We start from the raw sequence: 16,582 nt of genomic DNA, 5'->3' as shown, positions 1-16,582 counted from the left end.
AGTTGATTTTGATTAACATGCTCCAAAAAAACACATCCTTAAACTGTCATTCAAAATGTTTCTGACAAAAATTGTAGAATATTATTAATTTGATTTTACCTCCATGAAGTTCAAACCATGATCAAAAATTAAAAATATTTCCAAATGTGAAAAAATAGTAGTTGTTTATATTAATGAACAATTTGTGAAAAAAATGGGGATATTTCAATCATAACAAATAGAATATAAACTATTATCTACAGCTTACAATAAAAATGACAATTTTAGTAAAATAACAAATTTACGCTAGTTTCAGTAAGAGCTGTGATAACAAAAATGTTTAACAAAACGAAAATCGATTGAATATTTACCACAATATAATAAAATTAAGACATTCAAAGATTGTTTACATTGCCATGTAGATATATATATATTTTTTATTTCATTTTCGGGAGCGGGGGTAACGTAAAATTTTCATTCACAAAAACCCCATCATTCTACTCGGCAGCCGACAAGTGGGAAGAGCCAAAACAAGTTTCAAAAATACAAAATATATTTCTTTTTGGAGATATCGAGTAAATATAGTTCAACTTACTTTTTTTAACTGTATCCATCTCATGAGACAAAATTTTAAATGGTATTTCCCTCTCTCCATCCACCAGCACAAACGGTAACCAGTTTTCCTCTGCCATTTTGGTTCATGAACTGTGACCTACAGTTCCACAACCCCGCTTTTGGAGCAGGGGCGATAAAAAGTACCTCGAGGCGCCCCGACGGTGACGTCAAGAAATAATCGAACGTTAGTCGAGGTGCCTCGAGGCACCCCGGGGCGCCTCGAGGCCGATAATCGAAAACGCTCGTGGTAATCACCGGAAATGACGTAAACAGTTTATTCATTCCATTATGTTCTATAGTTCTAAGTCTGAAAAAACTTGTTCTGCTACTCGTCTAAAGGAGTATTGGAGGCACATTGCAATAGGTTACTGTAAATAACGTATAACTGGTGGATTTAAGCTTATGTACACATGTGTAACAGCCTGGTGGTAGCCAGCATGATCTTCAATAACAATAACAATGTTACATAAAATAAAACTACCCACCAACACGCCAGCGTGTCACCACGGGTGTTTGTAGGAATTTTAGCTGTAAGGCCATAACAAATATTAAAAACGTGTGTCACAGGCTTTTTAAAGGGTTTTTGTTCATAATTTTAGAAAAAAATAAATTCTGTTTTAAAAAGTAACATGACTAGAAACTTTTTTGTTTGTTTATTTGTTGTTCCTCTTTTAGGCAATTGATTCCCTTTTGAAAACTGATCTGACACATGAGTTGGGCTTGTAGTAATTTCCACAATTTCATTGTGTTACATATGTTGCAGAACCTACAATTGCATGAAATTAATAAACCGTGTCTCACTCAACAGAACCCAGATTTGGTGTCACTGGTGTTTGCTCTACAATATGACGTACTGTCTGAGCCGCGGTACTAGCGTACGACGCTTTGCGTTCGATTTCCCGACGCGCACGCCGATGATGTTACAGCCTCGGTTTTCAGGTAAGATGATTTACGATATATTAAACAATGGTCGAGAACCATAGTAATTCATAAATATTACACACATTTGTCTAAAACGTTACCATCCCAGACGGTTGATATCTCTGGGATGCCTTGGCAGTCTGTACGCGGTCGTTCGAATCCGGAGAGAGCGCTTGCTGACCTCGCCTTGCGCCCTCTTTCGATTTCACTCTCGTGAGCGATACATACGTTCCATGATTCCAGTAATTCCATGCATTGGTGCACCATAACGGCGTCAGTGTGTGCACCGCAAACCATTCTTGGGAAATATGTACACCCACATTTATTTACTAGTGTTTCTCTGTATTGAGGACAAAATTATTGGAACTATAGACGTGACCCAGGGATGGCACTGTTATCCCCGTAGTAATCCAGGTAGGTGCTATTCAAACTGAATTATAAACGGTATTCCTTGGTATATCCGCCGATTTCATCCACTATGTTAGTTTTCGTACACTTGCCGAAACAATCGCACGTTTGCTAACACTATCGCGCGAATTTATCATATGAGAACAACTCTAAAGCAACTGGTCTATGCTTTCGTCGAGCCCCCTTTTTTTGGTTTGCTTAAGTCCTGAAATAGTGGACCGATCATAGTCATCAGGATTGATTATCGAGAAGAAATCGGCTAACGGAAAAGAAATACCTCAAATTCGTGATTTGTTTCAGCTAACGTGTTATATATATATATATATAACAAGTAAATCATGCTAATTGTTGCATTCACATTGACAACTCGTTGTACTCCCCGCTATGCGACTGTTCAGACCCATGGTTCCAACGACAAGCGTATTATATTCGACAGTGGAAAGTCACGTCGGAATTGGTCACGTCGGCACGCTGAGTTGCAACTCAGAAAACATATTATGTAGCGAATGAACGTTGACTATATATTTCTATGAGATGTTGTCATGACCTAGACGCCTGGACATTGAACGCTGGACATCTCAGGGGGCAGTATGAGTGTAAGAATATTTTGGAGAAAATTTCCCAAAACGGATTAGTTGCTAGCAATTATGTATTGCATGTAACAAGTTTATATTGCATCCAAACACAGAACGATAACATGAAAAGATGTCATACTTGTATATACGCGAAAATGAGGATTTGATCTGCATACTTATAGAAAATTATTTGAAAAATCGAGAAATTAGATGAATGGATAGCATTTTTATTTGCTTCTCTTAAAAAGCGTACGACTAGATGGCGTTTCTGGGTTTCAGTTATATTCCTTGATTTCACGGTTATGTTTGGAAGCACCGGGTAGCGGGCGCGTCAAAGTAAAAATCGTCAAATTCATTTTAGTTTCCAGGGAAACACAACATGACGGCCTAGAGTCATGAACTCTCTAGATGACGCCGTGTAAGAATATTTACAGAAGTTTTAATAATTATAATTACAATGTTTGTCTAGAGGTTTGTAATCGGCATAATTGTCAATATTATTTTATTTGAAACTCGGAATATTTGTCTTTCGATTAGGAATCACATGAACAACTGAAATGTATGTCACCCTACAATTTATGATGTCATACTGTTACCACCAATGTATTGGACAAAAATGCGTGAAAACGGTGACATTTTTTATTTATTTAAATCGTTTCTCAATAAATGTCCGATGACGTCACAGCTTGTATTCCCCTTTGACATGAACTCATATTTTAAAAAAACAATGATATCTGATAAACAATGTCACTATTCATACGGTGTATTGCATGTATTATATGAATATTTCTACAGTCCCACTTATATTCTGTGTTTCAAGCCATGGCACAAGTCCTTGCCCAATAAAATAAACAAAGTAATTACACAATCTTACCGTAAAGGGCACACAATGATTCACATTTTGTTGTTTTTTACTGCACTCGAATATTGTGTATTCGATGTCATTTGTTTACACTTCATATTCAGTTTGACCCTCGATGTAACTTGGTACATCTTATATTCGGTTTGACCCTCGATGTAACTTGGTACATTTCATATTCAGTTTGACCCTCGATGTAACTTGGTACATTTCATATTCAGTTTGACCCTCGATGTAACTTGGTACATTTCATATTCAGTTTGACCCTCGATGTAACTTGGTACATTTCATATTCAGTTTGACCCTCGATGTAACTTGGTACATCTTATATTCGGTTTGACCCTCGATGTAACTTGGTACATTTCACATATTGGGTTTGCCCCTCAATTCGTTCTTTCTATTTCATCCCAGACGACTCGTCCCAAGATATAGCACCATGCATTCGGATTATTAGGCCTATTGGAGGTCATGACGTCATAGACCAGGACGCCAAGTCATACTTGTTTGAAGTAGACATTGATCCTGGAGGCCAGGAGCATCGTGGTGTGGACATTGATTGGTATCACGTGACCGGAGCAGGCGACAATGAAGAGATCACGTCAATTAATGATTGCCGGTAAGTTTGTACTCTACAGTTTCACATTCACGATGTATGCATGATATGAAGTACAATCCCCGCTAGTTCAAATATAGACTCGTACAAGAATAGCCACAATGGCAATTTGGAGAAACTCTATTTTATATCTCAAAAATGTTTTAGTTTCGGGATTTATTTTCTCATATGTATCGTATATTACTCCGTAATTCTCTGTGTAAAACTAATACAAATCTAAATGAGTTCATAATACGTTCAAATATACTTGAGTTACTCTTAGAAGTAGAAGCGGAAGCGTTTTCACGTGAGAAACACTTACTGTGTTTTCATTGGTTTTCAATCATGCTGCATTAGTATAACGCGACACATGCATTTGATATGGACAATTGAGGCCGCAGCAGAATAGACTATTTTAAATGTGTTTGGCTTATTGACAGAAAACGGTACTTTGGGGTGGTTGTTGAGACTTCCCTGAACAGTGTAACAAGATTTGCCCTGCGTGTGTAACATATATAAATTTGGTTGTTCAGGATTACTTCAAAGTTGAGTTTGTGTTGTTTTCTCGAATTTTCACCGGCTCGACCGGCGTTCCACAGCAGCGCACACATAGCCCATAGAAATACATGTACAGTGGTGCGCGTCTTAGCAACCTGGAACGTCTTGTGACGTAGCTCCGCCCCCGAGGATAAAAATTCATGGTAAAGTGGTGCGCGGCTTAGCAACGTGGAACGTCTTGTGACGTAGCTCCGCCCCCGAGGATAAAAATTCATGGTAAAGTGGTGCGCGGCTTAGCAACGTGGAACGTCTTGTGACGTAGCTCCGCCCCGAGGATAGCGCATTTGTTCGGAGAGGCATACCCCCTCTACGGAAGAACATTACACAACTGATATAATTTTTAAAATATTTTTTTCGAGAATTAGAAAAGCAAGGTTGTGAAAATGTGAGTAAGAGTGAAAGTGCATGATTTCATGGTAACTACGGTCACTTTTTAATGTAATTACTGAATTAGTTTTGAAAACTTGTCATTTAATTTGTAGCAGCTAAAAATTCATAGATCACTTTCCTGGAAGTAGTGAGACTGAGGTGCAAGCACGATGGCCGCCTTTTTCATGGTGCAAATACAAACATTTCTGTCTGTTGATATTTGGTAAAAGGCAATCTTATTTTTGTCACGCGGATTGGTACATCCATAAGCACAATATCTTGCGTGCCAGTTAAACTTGCATACAGTCTCTTGTTTATTATTTTGTTGGTGTTTTTTTATAAAACTAAATATTACGCACTGAACCCAGACCGGTGACAATCATCACTGGTGTCGCAAGAGGGCGTCTACATGGGTCACAAGTCCTTTATTTCGCGGTAACCCGGCTTTCGTCATTATACACTCCAATCTTTTATTTTATTAAATTACACACCCAATACTAATGTACGCACACATTTACAATATATGGCAAATTCAAAGTGAGAGACTCATTTTGTTTTTACTTTCCGTAACACAAACGGTGTGACAGTAGGACTTTCGTGCTTTCGTATATTTCTTCGTCTGGCAATGACATGACGGTCAGTTTGATGAACCGAGTAACACCTTAGTAACCGTTATTCCGCGACGAAATTATTTTCTTTTGTAAATTATATTTATATTTCACCCTTGACAGTACATTTATGGAACAATCATTATCAACTATAGATAAAATATTTTAAAACTTGTTTCAATTAGGAATAAATCAACACGAGAGCCCTCTAATAACAAAAATACGCAAATGATACGCGTAGTAAAAGTCTGGCGGTGTGTGGTGGCAGAGATACTTTCGGTAATATAACCGCAAAGAACTCTGGGAAGGAGAATGGTGAAAACCCTCATCCCTAACACTGGTGGCGCTCTCATTTCCATTCTGGCTTTCCCCACTGCCACACCGTATGTTCCGTAATTTGCATAAAGAAAGTGGTGATTCACCACATTTTGTTCAAATAAAGAATATATGCTATAACATAAATGATGTTAATAAATATGAAATCATGCAACAGAAAGTGTTTTTAGTTGTATACATGTGACTTTTGTACGAGACCTAGTTTTCAAAATGAAAGTACATTCATGTTTACATGTGTGATGTTTGACTAAAGGAAACCTGCTTTCGCAAGTCAAAGTCTGTTTTATGTTGTCAAAACTGCTTAAACTAATCTCGCGAGATTCAGACGAATGGGAAAATGTGTGTGATAGCGAATATTCAAAGTTCATATACAAGAGCGAAAACAATTATTTCAAAATCACTGTGCCACTCAAAGAGAATTCGAACGTCTTTGATTACGTTCTTTTCTTCGATATGCAAATACGGTGTGGCAGTGGTGAAAACCCGAACGAGAGGAACAGAAGTGAGAGCGCCACCAGTGTTTGGAGTGTGATATAAATGACTCTCGTAAGTCGAAGAATGGCGTTTCGCATGCGCGTGCATGTTGTTTTGGGATGTAACGTAAACTTGCACGCGTGATATTGCGCTTCTGGGTGTAGCAATTGACGTCACAAAAATAAAATTTCCTTATATTTACTAAAGGCAAACTGACATTTGTTTTTTAAACCATGGCAAAGCAGGGGTATTTTTGCACCCCAGTTTTGCCACTTCCGGGCTGTGTCCAAGTGTATATTGTTGAGGGCAGTATAAAACCGCAGGAACGGCAACTACTAGTATATACGCTACATAGACAAGAAATAGATCTAGTTTTAAACAAAGAACAGCCATATTTTTATGTATAGGCTTTGGGTTCAAGAGATGTGGTTACAATTCCTTAAAAAAATGATTCAATTTTATCTTTTCTAGTAATTTCCAGGTTTGCGAAGCTTCTGTCAACCTCGTTCAAGGCCTCCTGCATCTACATTTTAGAGTGACTGTTGGCTTTCGTGACAGATTAGAACATGTCTACGAAGATATGATCCTAGAGCTACAACAAGGTAGATATATGCAACACAACATATTCGGTATTTCATTTCCTATACACCACCCCACTAATGCACAGCTAAGATCCAAATCATATCTAATCCCGGTCAGCTATTGGTTGTAGATTTGATTGGTTGAATGAAAATTCTGCCTACGTTAGCATTGTTAATCATCCACAGGATCATGTGATTATGTCAAACGCACAAAAGTCTTTATCAGTTGCTCGATGTCTAGACCAAGGTGTATCAGAGTTTGGTGTGACTGTGTACTTACTGTCTAGACCGAGGCGTATCAGAGTTTGGTGTGACTGTGTACTTACTGTCTAGACCGAGGCGTATCAGAGTTTGGTGTGACTGTGTACTTACTGTCTAGATCAAGGCGTATCAGAGTTTGGTGTGACTGTGTACTTACTGTCTAGACCGAGGCGTATCAGAGTTTGGTGTGACTGTGTACTTACTGTCTAGACCAAGGCGTATCAGAGTTTGGTGTGACTGTGTACTTACTGTCTAGACCAAGGCGTATCAGAGTTTGGTGTGACTGTGTACTTACTGTCTAGACCGAGGCGTATCAGAGTTCGATGTGACTGTGCACTGTCTAGACCAAGGCGTATCAGAGTTTGGTGTGACTGTGTACTTACTGTCTAGACTGAGACGTATCAGAGTTCGATGTTACCCTGACTGTGCACTGTCTATGCTGAGACGTAACAGAATTTGATGTGACCGTGTACTGTCTAGACCGAGACGTATCAGAATTCGATGTGACTGTGCACTGTCTAGACCAAGGCGTATCAGAGTTTGGTGTGACTGTGTACTTACTGTCTAGACCGAGGCGTATCAGAGTTTGGTGTGACTGTGTACTTACTGTCTAGACCGAGGCGTATCAGAGTTTGGTGTGACTGTGTACTTACTGTCTAGATCAAGGCGTATCAGAGTTTGGTGTGACTGTGTACTTACTGTCTAGACCGAGGCGTATCAGAGTTTGGTGTGACTGTGTACTTACTGTCTAGACCAAGGCGTATCAGAGTTTGGTGTGACTGTGTACTTACTGTCTAGACCAAGGCGTATCAGAGTTTGGTGTGACTGTGTACTTACTGTCTAGACCGAGGCGTATCAGAGTTCGATGTGACTGTGCACTGTCTAGACCAAGGCGTATCAGAGTTTGGTGTGACTGTGTACTTACTGTCTAGACTGAGACGTATCAGAGTTCGATGTTACCCTGACTGTGCACTGTCTATGCTGAGACGTAACAGAATTTGATGTGACCGTGTACTGTCTAGACCGAGACGTATCAGAGTTCGATGTGACTGTGCACTGTCTAGACCAAGGCGTATCAGAGTTTGGTGTGACTGTGTACTTACTGTCTAGACCGAGGCGTATCAGAGTTCGATGTGACTGTGCACTGGCTAGACCAAGGCGTATCAGAGTTTGGTGTGACTGTGTACTTACTGTCTAGACCAAGGCGTATCAGAGTTTGGTGTGACTGTGTACTTACTGTCTAGACCGAGGCGTATCAGAGTTTGATGTGACCGTGTACTGTCTAGACCGAGGCGTATCAGAGTTCGATGTGAATGTGCACTGTCTAGACCAAGGCGTATCAGAGTTTGGTGTGACTGTGTACTTACTGTCTAGACCAAGGCGTATCAGAGTTTGGTGTGACTGTGTACTTACTGTCTAGACCGAGGCGTATCAGAGTTTGATGTGACCGTGTACTGTCTAGACCGAGGCGTATCAGAGGTTGATGTGACCGTGTACTGTCTAGACCAAGGCGTATAAGAGTTTGGTGTGACTGTGCACTGTCTAGACCAGACCACTGTCTAGACCACTGTCTGTATCAGAGTTTGGTGTGACTGTGTACTCACTGTCTAGACCAAGGCGTATCAGAGTTTGGTGTGACTGTGTACTTACTGTCTAGACCGAGGCGTATCAGAGTTTGGTGTGACCGTGTACTGTCTAGACCGAGGTGTATCAGAGTTCGATGTGACTGTGTACTTACTGTCTAGACTGAGACGTATCAGTGCTCGATGTTACCTTGACTGTGCACTGTCTATGCTGAGACGTAACAGAATTTGATGTGACTGTGTACTGTCTAGACCGAGACGTATCAGAGTTCGATGTAACTGTGAACTTTCTAGACCGAGACGTATCAGAGTTCGATGTAACTGTGTACTTTCTAGACTGAGACGTATCAGAGTTTGATGTAACTGTGTACTTTCTAGACTGAGACGTATCAGAGTTTGATGTGACTGTGCACTGTCTATGCTGAGACGTAACAGAATTTGATGTGACTGTGTACTGTCTAGACCGAGACGTATCAGAGTTCGATGTAACTGTGAACTTTCTAGACTGAGATGTATCAGTGCGCGATGTGACTGTGTACTGTCTAGACCGAGACGTATCAGAGTTCGATGTAACTGTGTACTTTCTAGACTGAGATGTATCAGTGCGCGATGTGACCATGTACTGTCTAGACTGAGACGTATCAGAGTTACGTGTACTAACAAAAGTCACATGATTAAACTATGTGCACATTGAATGTAGAAATATTTTGTGTTTTAAACTTTTTTAAAATATGTTTTCATCAAATTCTGACTAGAAATGTTCCATATACATTTGTTTTTCAGGAAACAGTGTAACTGAAGCTGCTATCCCCGATTTGTTTGAAAACAATTCTTTGTTTGCAGTTACGAATACAGATAGTGAAATAATTGATACTGATGTTGGTCCGACTTTCATGATTACACCACAGGATGTCCCAAAAAGCAATTCATTTGACTCATTTCCAACTAATAACAATCACAATAACTTTTTATCATCTGAACAAAATAATGCACATATGACCGAACACAAATTGAAAAGTCAGATAATGGAACTGCTTGAGGGCGCTCTACCTGAACGGACGTCAGATTATGGTGATCCAGTGCAAAAGGTTACGAATTCCCATCATCTTCCAGAGATTGCAACTCATACATCCAGTAAAGAAGAAGCCGAAATGAATTTAAGCAATCTTCTTGAGAACATATTAGCTGATGATGACATTAATGCCAACGTTGGATATAATTTGAATGATAATAAAGTTTCAGCATCGTCTAGACCTAAGCACCACCAGATAACAAACGAATTTCATAACATGGCTACTTTCCTTGACAATAACAAAAACTTCGATTACGATTATGACGTTACAGATGTGTTGCACACATTGCATCAGCATGAAAAAGACACCAGAAAACTGCGTGGAACCACCAACAATTTACACCACAGTCGTCATAAACCCAAATTCTACAAGGCTTACCATTCAACACTGAAGAACTCAAATCATGATTATGAATTTTCACGAGCAGTTACCCAAAGAGCTGAATATCGTGCAAATTATAATGAAGACACTCAGACAAATACGTATGAAGAAAATGATCTAACAACGCAACCAGTGCCTACATTGGCAATGAAAGACACAGGCAATATATATAACCACAGTGGTTCAGTGATGTCAGAACCTACTATGGTATCAGTCACTGAAAAACAAATACCAATGCAGACAATTATTAACAATCATAGTGAGCACAATTTGCCAAGTTATAATAACACTAACCTTCATGTAAATGATACAAACCAGAATAACATGAACATTACTGACTTAATGTCAACTGATGATTCCATAAAATTGTCTAATAGTCACAGCATGATTGAGCCAATCGCCGGACTAATGAAGAAAATAGAAGAACTGAACGATAACCTAGGAAAGCTAATAAATCAGTCGACACCAAATGATTCGCTCAACTCCACAGTTATGCACCAAATTCAATCAGGCATAGATGACCTAAGAATTGGTAAAACGAATACAAAAACAGAAGCAAACAAAACAAAGAATAACATGACACAAGATCCTGCATTATTACAAGTTTTAGAAGTGATACCTCCACATGTACCTCAAGCAAACAGCACTGATGATGACACACCTATTTCCAGAGAGAACAATTCAATGAAGTCAATTGGTAGTAAGCAGACTGGTAGGCATAACACAGATGAAATTAGTTGGGCAGACCACTTTTTAAATTTAGCTAATAATATTCGTCATGATGATGTTGCCAGTGACATTTTGCATGATCTTCACCAACATCCTAGTACAAAACTATACAAGACAGCTGGTTATGGTGTTAAGGAGGGCGGGCAACATTCTGTTGATATACTTGGGTTGTCTACTCAGTCGATACCACAATCCAAATCCAGGAACACCATCGAAGATGCTCAACACGATGTAGTGAATCTCAATGAGATCAACCCATCGCATACATCTAGCTCATTTCCCTCAAAACATGTAGAATCTGTTACCAGTGAGATGCCAGATCGTGCACCAGAACCTGTACAAATCAATGATTCAGAAAAAGTTAATTCATTTTATACAGATACCAGTGTTGAAAATACTGAAGCATTGGAAAGATCGCATGCCTTCAAGACAGGACAAGGAAAACCAATTTCTGATCTCTCCCAACAAAAGAACATACATATAAACAAACTGAATCCGGATGCAATGTTCCAAAATGGATTCAATCAGCAGCCCGGTCAACAAGTAGTACCAATTACACACAATACAATGGAACATAATGAGCAGACATCTTTTCAAGAAACTTATCTTCCAAGACAGTTCAAGCCTGAATCACAAATCATGGTAGATAGACACAACAGCGCTGCCACAAACAGTGTGCATGGCTACCCTGGATCACAATCAGTACAGCCATCTACCAAATATGAAGATATAGTAAATGACAGAAAACATCATTTACATAGTTCTGATGAGTTTAAGCATCACACATCTATTTCTAATGACCATTCTGCCCAATCATTAACCGGAAAGAACTACATGGACAGAAACAATATCTTGGAAGATTGGCGACATACTTACCATACCAGTAAGCAACACGATGGCGAAAATGCACATGAGCAGTTTGATCGTGAAAATACAATATATGAAAATGATTATTTAGATGCATCAAACATACATCCAAAAAATCATAAAGATACGCATCATTCCGGCCATTCAGCACCTCGCCATAAACCTATGGATACCCACATAAATGGCATACACCGAAAATGGGAAAAAAATGTACATCATTCTGATTTTTCAACATCTCACTATAAACCCGAAGGGATGCATGCAAACAGTTTTGAAAAACACCACACGCATCATGATAATGAACTGAGAAAGACTGATGTACAAGAACCTGAAACAACCACCAATGTGTACCCTACTACCCATGCCGATGTTAATTTGTATTCAGACTCAAGACCTCACTATATTAACAAAGGTACAAATCATCTACCCAATGTTTTTAAGCCCAATATTAAAAGCAGGGATAAGGAACATTCTGACTTGCATCATTCATCTGTACTATATAAACCATCACCAGATGACTTCATTACTTTGACTCCAAATATCAGTCAACCCGGAGTAAGAAAAGAACAAAACCCATCTAATTTGATGCAAAGTATTGCTGAATTAAGTACTAACCTTAAAGAACTTGTCAGTAGAGTCTTGAATGGAAATGCAACCATTAATAAAGACCTGTCAAGTGTGGGACATGATGCTGAGTATCAACAGACTACAAATGCATCCACGCCAAGTGAAATAGCGCAGGTCAAATCAACTAGTAGTCATGCAAATTTTACTCAAGTAGTTGTTATGGAGAAGCCATTATCTTCAGGTGTCACGGGCCAACATGAGATGAATTCAGACATTCCAATTCCTCCCAAAGATACAACTGATTTTCAACAGACTAGAGATGCCTCCACGCCAATTGATGTAGCGCAGATCCAGTCAACTAGTAGTCATGCAAACCTCACTCAAGTAGTAGATGATTTTGACATTAGAATGCCAACTATTTTCAAACAAGAGGATGACAAGGAAACTACACAGGGCATTAATAGTGACATATCAGATATTATAGATATTGTGTCAAATGAAGATTCAACAGAGTCTATTGCTGAAATGAAACCAGGAATGGCAGAAAATCAAGCAAGGCAAAATAAAATTACTTCAAACATTCCAATTTCACAGCATAGTACAGCTGACAACTATATGACACAAAATGAACAAACTGCTAATGCTGCTTCAGTTGAAAAAAGTTCAAACGTTATATCAAGTCAACAACTTGGTCTACTAAACACAGCAGAAAAAGATCATATTATATCGGAGGAGCAATTAAAGACATCACTTACTGGTACAGAGGACATTCCAAATAACGTTGTTATGGAGAAGCCATTATCTTCAGGTATCAAAGGGCAGCATGAGATGAATTCAGACATTCCAATTCCTCCCCAAGATACAACTAAATTTCAACAGTCTACAAATGCCTCCACGCCAAGTGATATAGCGCAGATCCAGTCAACTAGTAGTCATGCAAACCTCACTCAAGTAGTAGATGATTTTGACATTGAAATGCCAACCAAATTTACACAAGAGGATGCAAAGAAAACTACACAGGGCATTCATAGTGACATATCAGATATCATAGATATTGTGTCAAAAGAAGATTCACAAGAATCTATTGCTGAAATGAAACCAGGAATGACAGAAAATCAAGCAAGGCAAGATAAAATAACTTCGGACATTCCAATTTCACAGCATAATAAAGCTGGAAACTATGTGACGCAAAATGAACAAACTTCTAATGCTGTTTCAGTAGAAAAAAGTCTGATATCAACTGAACAACTTGGTCTACTAAACACAGCAGAAAAAAATCATATTGCATCGGAGGAGCAATTAAATACATCACTCACTGGTACAGAAGACATTCCAAATGACGATGTTATGGAGAAGCCATTATCTTCAGGTATCACAGTGCAACATGAGATAAATTCAGACATTCCAATTCCTCACCAAGGTACAACAGTAGTAAACTATGTGACGAAAATTGGTGAAAATGCTGCTAATAATGTTGTGTCTGGTATGAATAGTCCAAGAATGGCAAATCAACTGCCTGATCATTTAAACACCAAAGCAAATCATACTATATTGAAGCAACTAAATAAATCATATCACCCTTTCCCAGGAAAAAATGAGGCATTATTGCATCGTGTTGGAAATCGTTCTAGATCAAAAGATATTCCAACTGATGTTTCCACTACTACTGGTACACTACCACCTGCAGCATACATGGATGAGAAAGACCCCATCAGTAACAAGACACCTCTAGCTGAAGATTATCTCTCAGCTGTGTCTGCAATACCTAGTGTGATGAATACACCAGTGAAGGAATCAACAGTTCCATTCTATGATGAGATAATACCACAAATTGAAAGTACACAATCTATCAGTGCAAACCATCTTTCCGAACTTCCTAAAACTATTGCAAATCCTACCAGTGGGACAAACACACACATGGTTGAAAATGAAGAAAAGCAATCAACAACATTGAAGAAAGAGAATGAGGCTTCTGCAGAACATAACAGTATACAAGAACTTGTGGAACTTCAAACAATGGCAATTGACAGGGAACACCTAACAGATAGAATACAATATCATAATTCACTTCCAAGTGATCAGCCAGATCAAATAGATCATTCTGTACAAGATCTTAAAACCACAATAGTTGGTTCTGTGTCTGCAACACAGGTCATTCCCAGCGACGTGAAATCTACTACGCCAACTCCTGATTTAAAGGAACTAGATGGGGATTCACTTGTGAATAAAATTGTAGAACCAGCTTTGGATACAGTTGCAGGGAAAATCAGCAAAGTTTCACATGACACACATGGTAGTAAATCGTCTGCAATACCTTTTTCAATTGATGAGCAGCAGAAAAATATTATCAGAGGAAAGGAATATTTTACTGATAATGGGCTAGGATTAGTGGAACCAGCTTCATCAAGTATGTCAGCTGCTTCTCAAGTTAATATGTCTTCTGGTGATCAAATTATAGGAGTACATGATCTTCACAATATGTCAGCCAAACAAGACACAATAGAGGAACACATAGGAGTAAACTCAGCTTTTAATGAAATTGCATCATTAGACACTCTAATAGATGGACATGAAGGTAAGCCTTCAGATATAAGTGAGACTATCAGTCATGACAGTATGTTGCGAATGGATGCATTGGGATACCCTCTGAGTAATACTGAGCCCAAGAAAGAATCAACATTCTCTGGTGCAAAAAAGGGTCAACTTGAAGGTTATACTGCAGACCTTGATACTATAGAACATCTACAAGATATTAAAAATGACCTATCAGATAGTATTGCCTCGAGAGTTGCAGACAAAGTAGAAACTTCTTTGTTGACATCAAGTAAAATGATTCATCAAATCCTAAATGAGACAGGACAGGTGTCTTATTCAGATGGTGACCTTGGTAAAGATGATGAACCACCAACCATCGTAAATGACAGTGACACATTTTATGTGTCAACAACAGCAGCACCAGATGCAAATACCACTGAGTTTCATAACAATATATTCAGTACAACTATGCAACCTTCCACTATGGAAATAACAACTGATATGATTCGTAACAGTTCTGAAGATTCTGGACAGCTTACAGGACAGTTGTCTCATTCAGACGGTGACCTTGGTAAAGATGATGAACCACCAACCGTTGTAAATGACAGTGACACATTTTATGTGTCAACAACAGCAGCACCAGATGCAAATACCACTGAGTTTCATAACAATATATTCAGTACGACTATGCAACCTTCCACCATGGAAATAACAACTGATATGATTCGTAACAGTTCTGAAGATTCTGGACAGCTTACAGGACAGTTGTCTCATTCAGACGGTGACCTTGGTAAAGATGATGAACCACCAACCATTGTAAATGACAGTGACACATTTTATGTGTCAACAACAGCGGCACCAGATGCAAATACCACTGAGTTTCATGACAATATATTCAGTACGACTATGCAACCTTTAACCATGGAAATAACAACTGACATGATTCGTAACAGTTCTGACGATTCTACAAGATCAATTGAAATCATTCCAAAAATGTTACTGAAGTCTGAATATGAGCAAATTGCTAATGCAGTTCTACGTATGTTGCACAATCATTCGGGTCATTATGATGACGACTCCTGGCTTGATTCTATCCATGTTTTCAGCAATAATGGAAGTTTAATGCATGAAAAATCTGCAATGCCAACTTTCACAGATATTGAACCTGCAGACATGGCTTTTAAAAAAACCCATACTTTAAACAGAGGTGAGACACTTGGAAATAAAAGTGACGACTCAATTATAGAGATAATGGAACCAGAAATGAGAGCACCACAAGAGGTCATAGAGACAGTTCCAATGTCAACTTCAACTGTGTATCACAATGTGAAACCTAATCTGTCATTTAATAACCTTCCAGCTACATCACATTCCTCTAGTAAATTCAATTCATTGATAAGTGCACGACCTATTTCCTCTACAAAAGAGGCAAGAATCGCAGAAAATTTGAAAAGAAGTGAAGAAAGCACAATTAAGAAGGGTACTGCAGATCATTCCATTCTCTACAAAATTATGAATAAGTTGTCAAGTAACAAAGACAACAATAATGATAACAATAATGAAATCAGTAGCAGAGATGATAGTTTTCATCTGGTGATTAACAATAATGGAGTTACAAACAACTATCGCTATCGACCTGATAATGCAACTAACACAGACTTGAAAGAGTCTCAGTTTCAACACCCGCACAACAGTGAGACACAAGAACATC

This window comes from Saccoglossus kowalevskii, chromosome 12 (genome assembly GCF_978046115.1).
Source record: "Saccoglossus kowalevskii chromosome 12, keSacKowa6.1, whole genome shotgun sequence".
Lineage (NCBI taxonomy): Eukaryota > Metazoa > Hemichordata > Enteropneusta > Harrimaniidae > Saccoglossus > Saccoglossus kowalevskii.
This window is presented reverse-complemented; position numbering follows the sequence as displayed.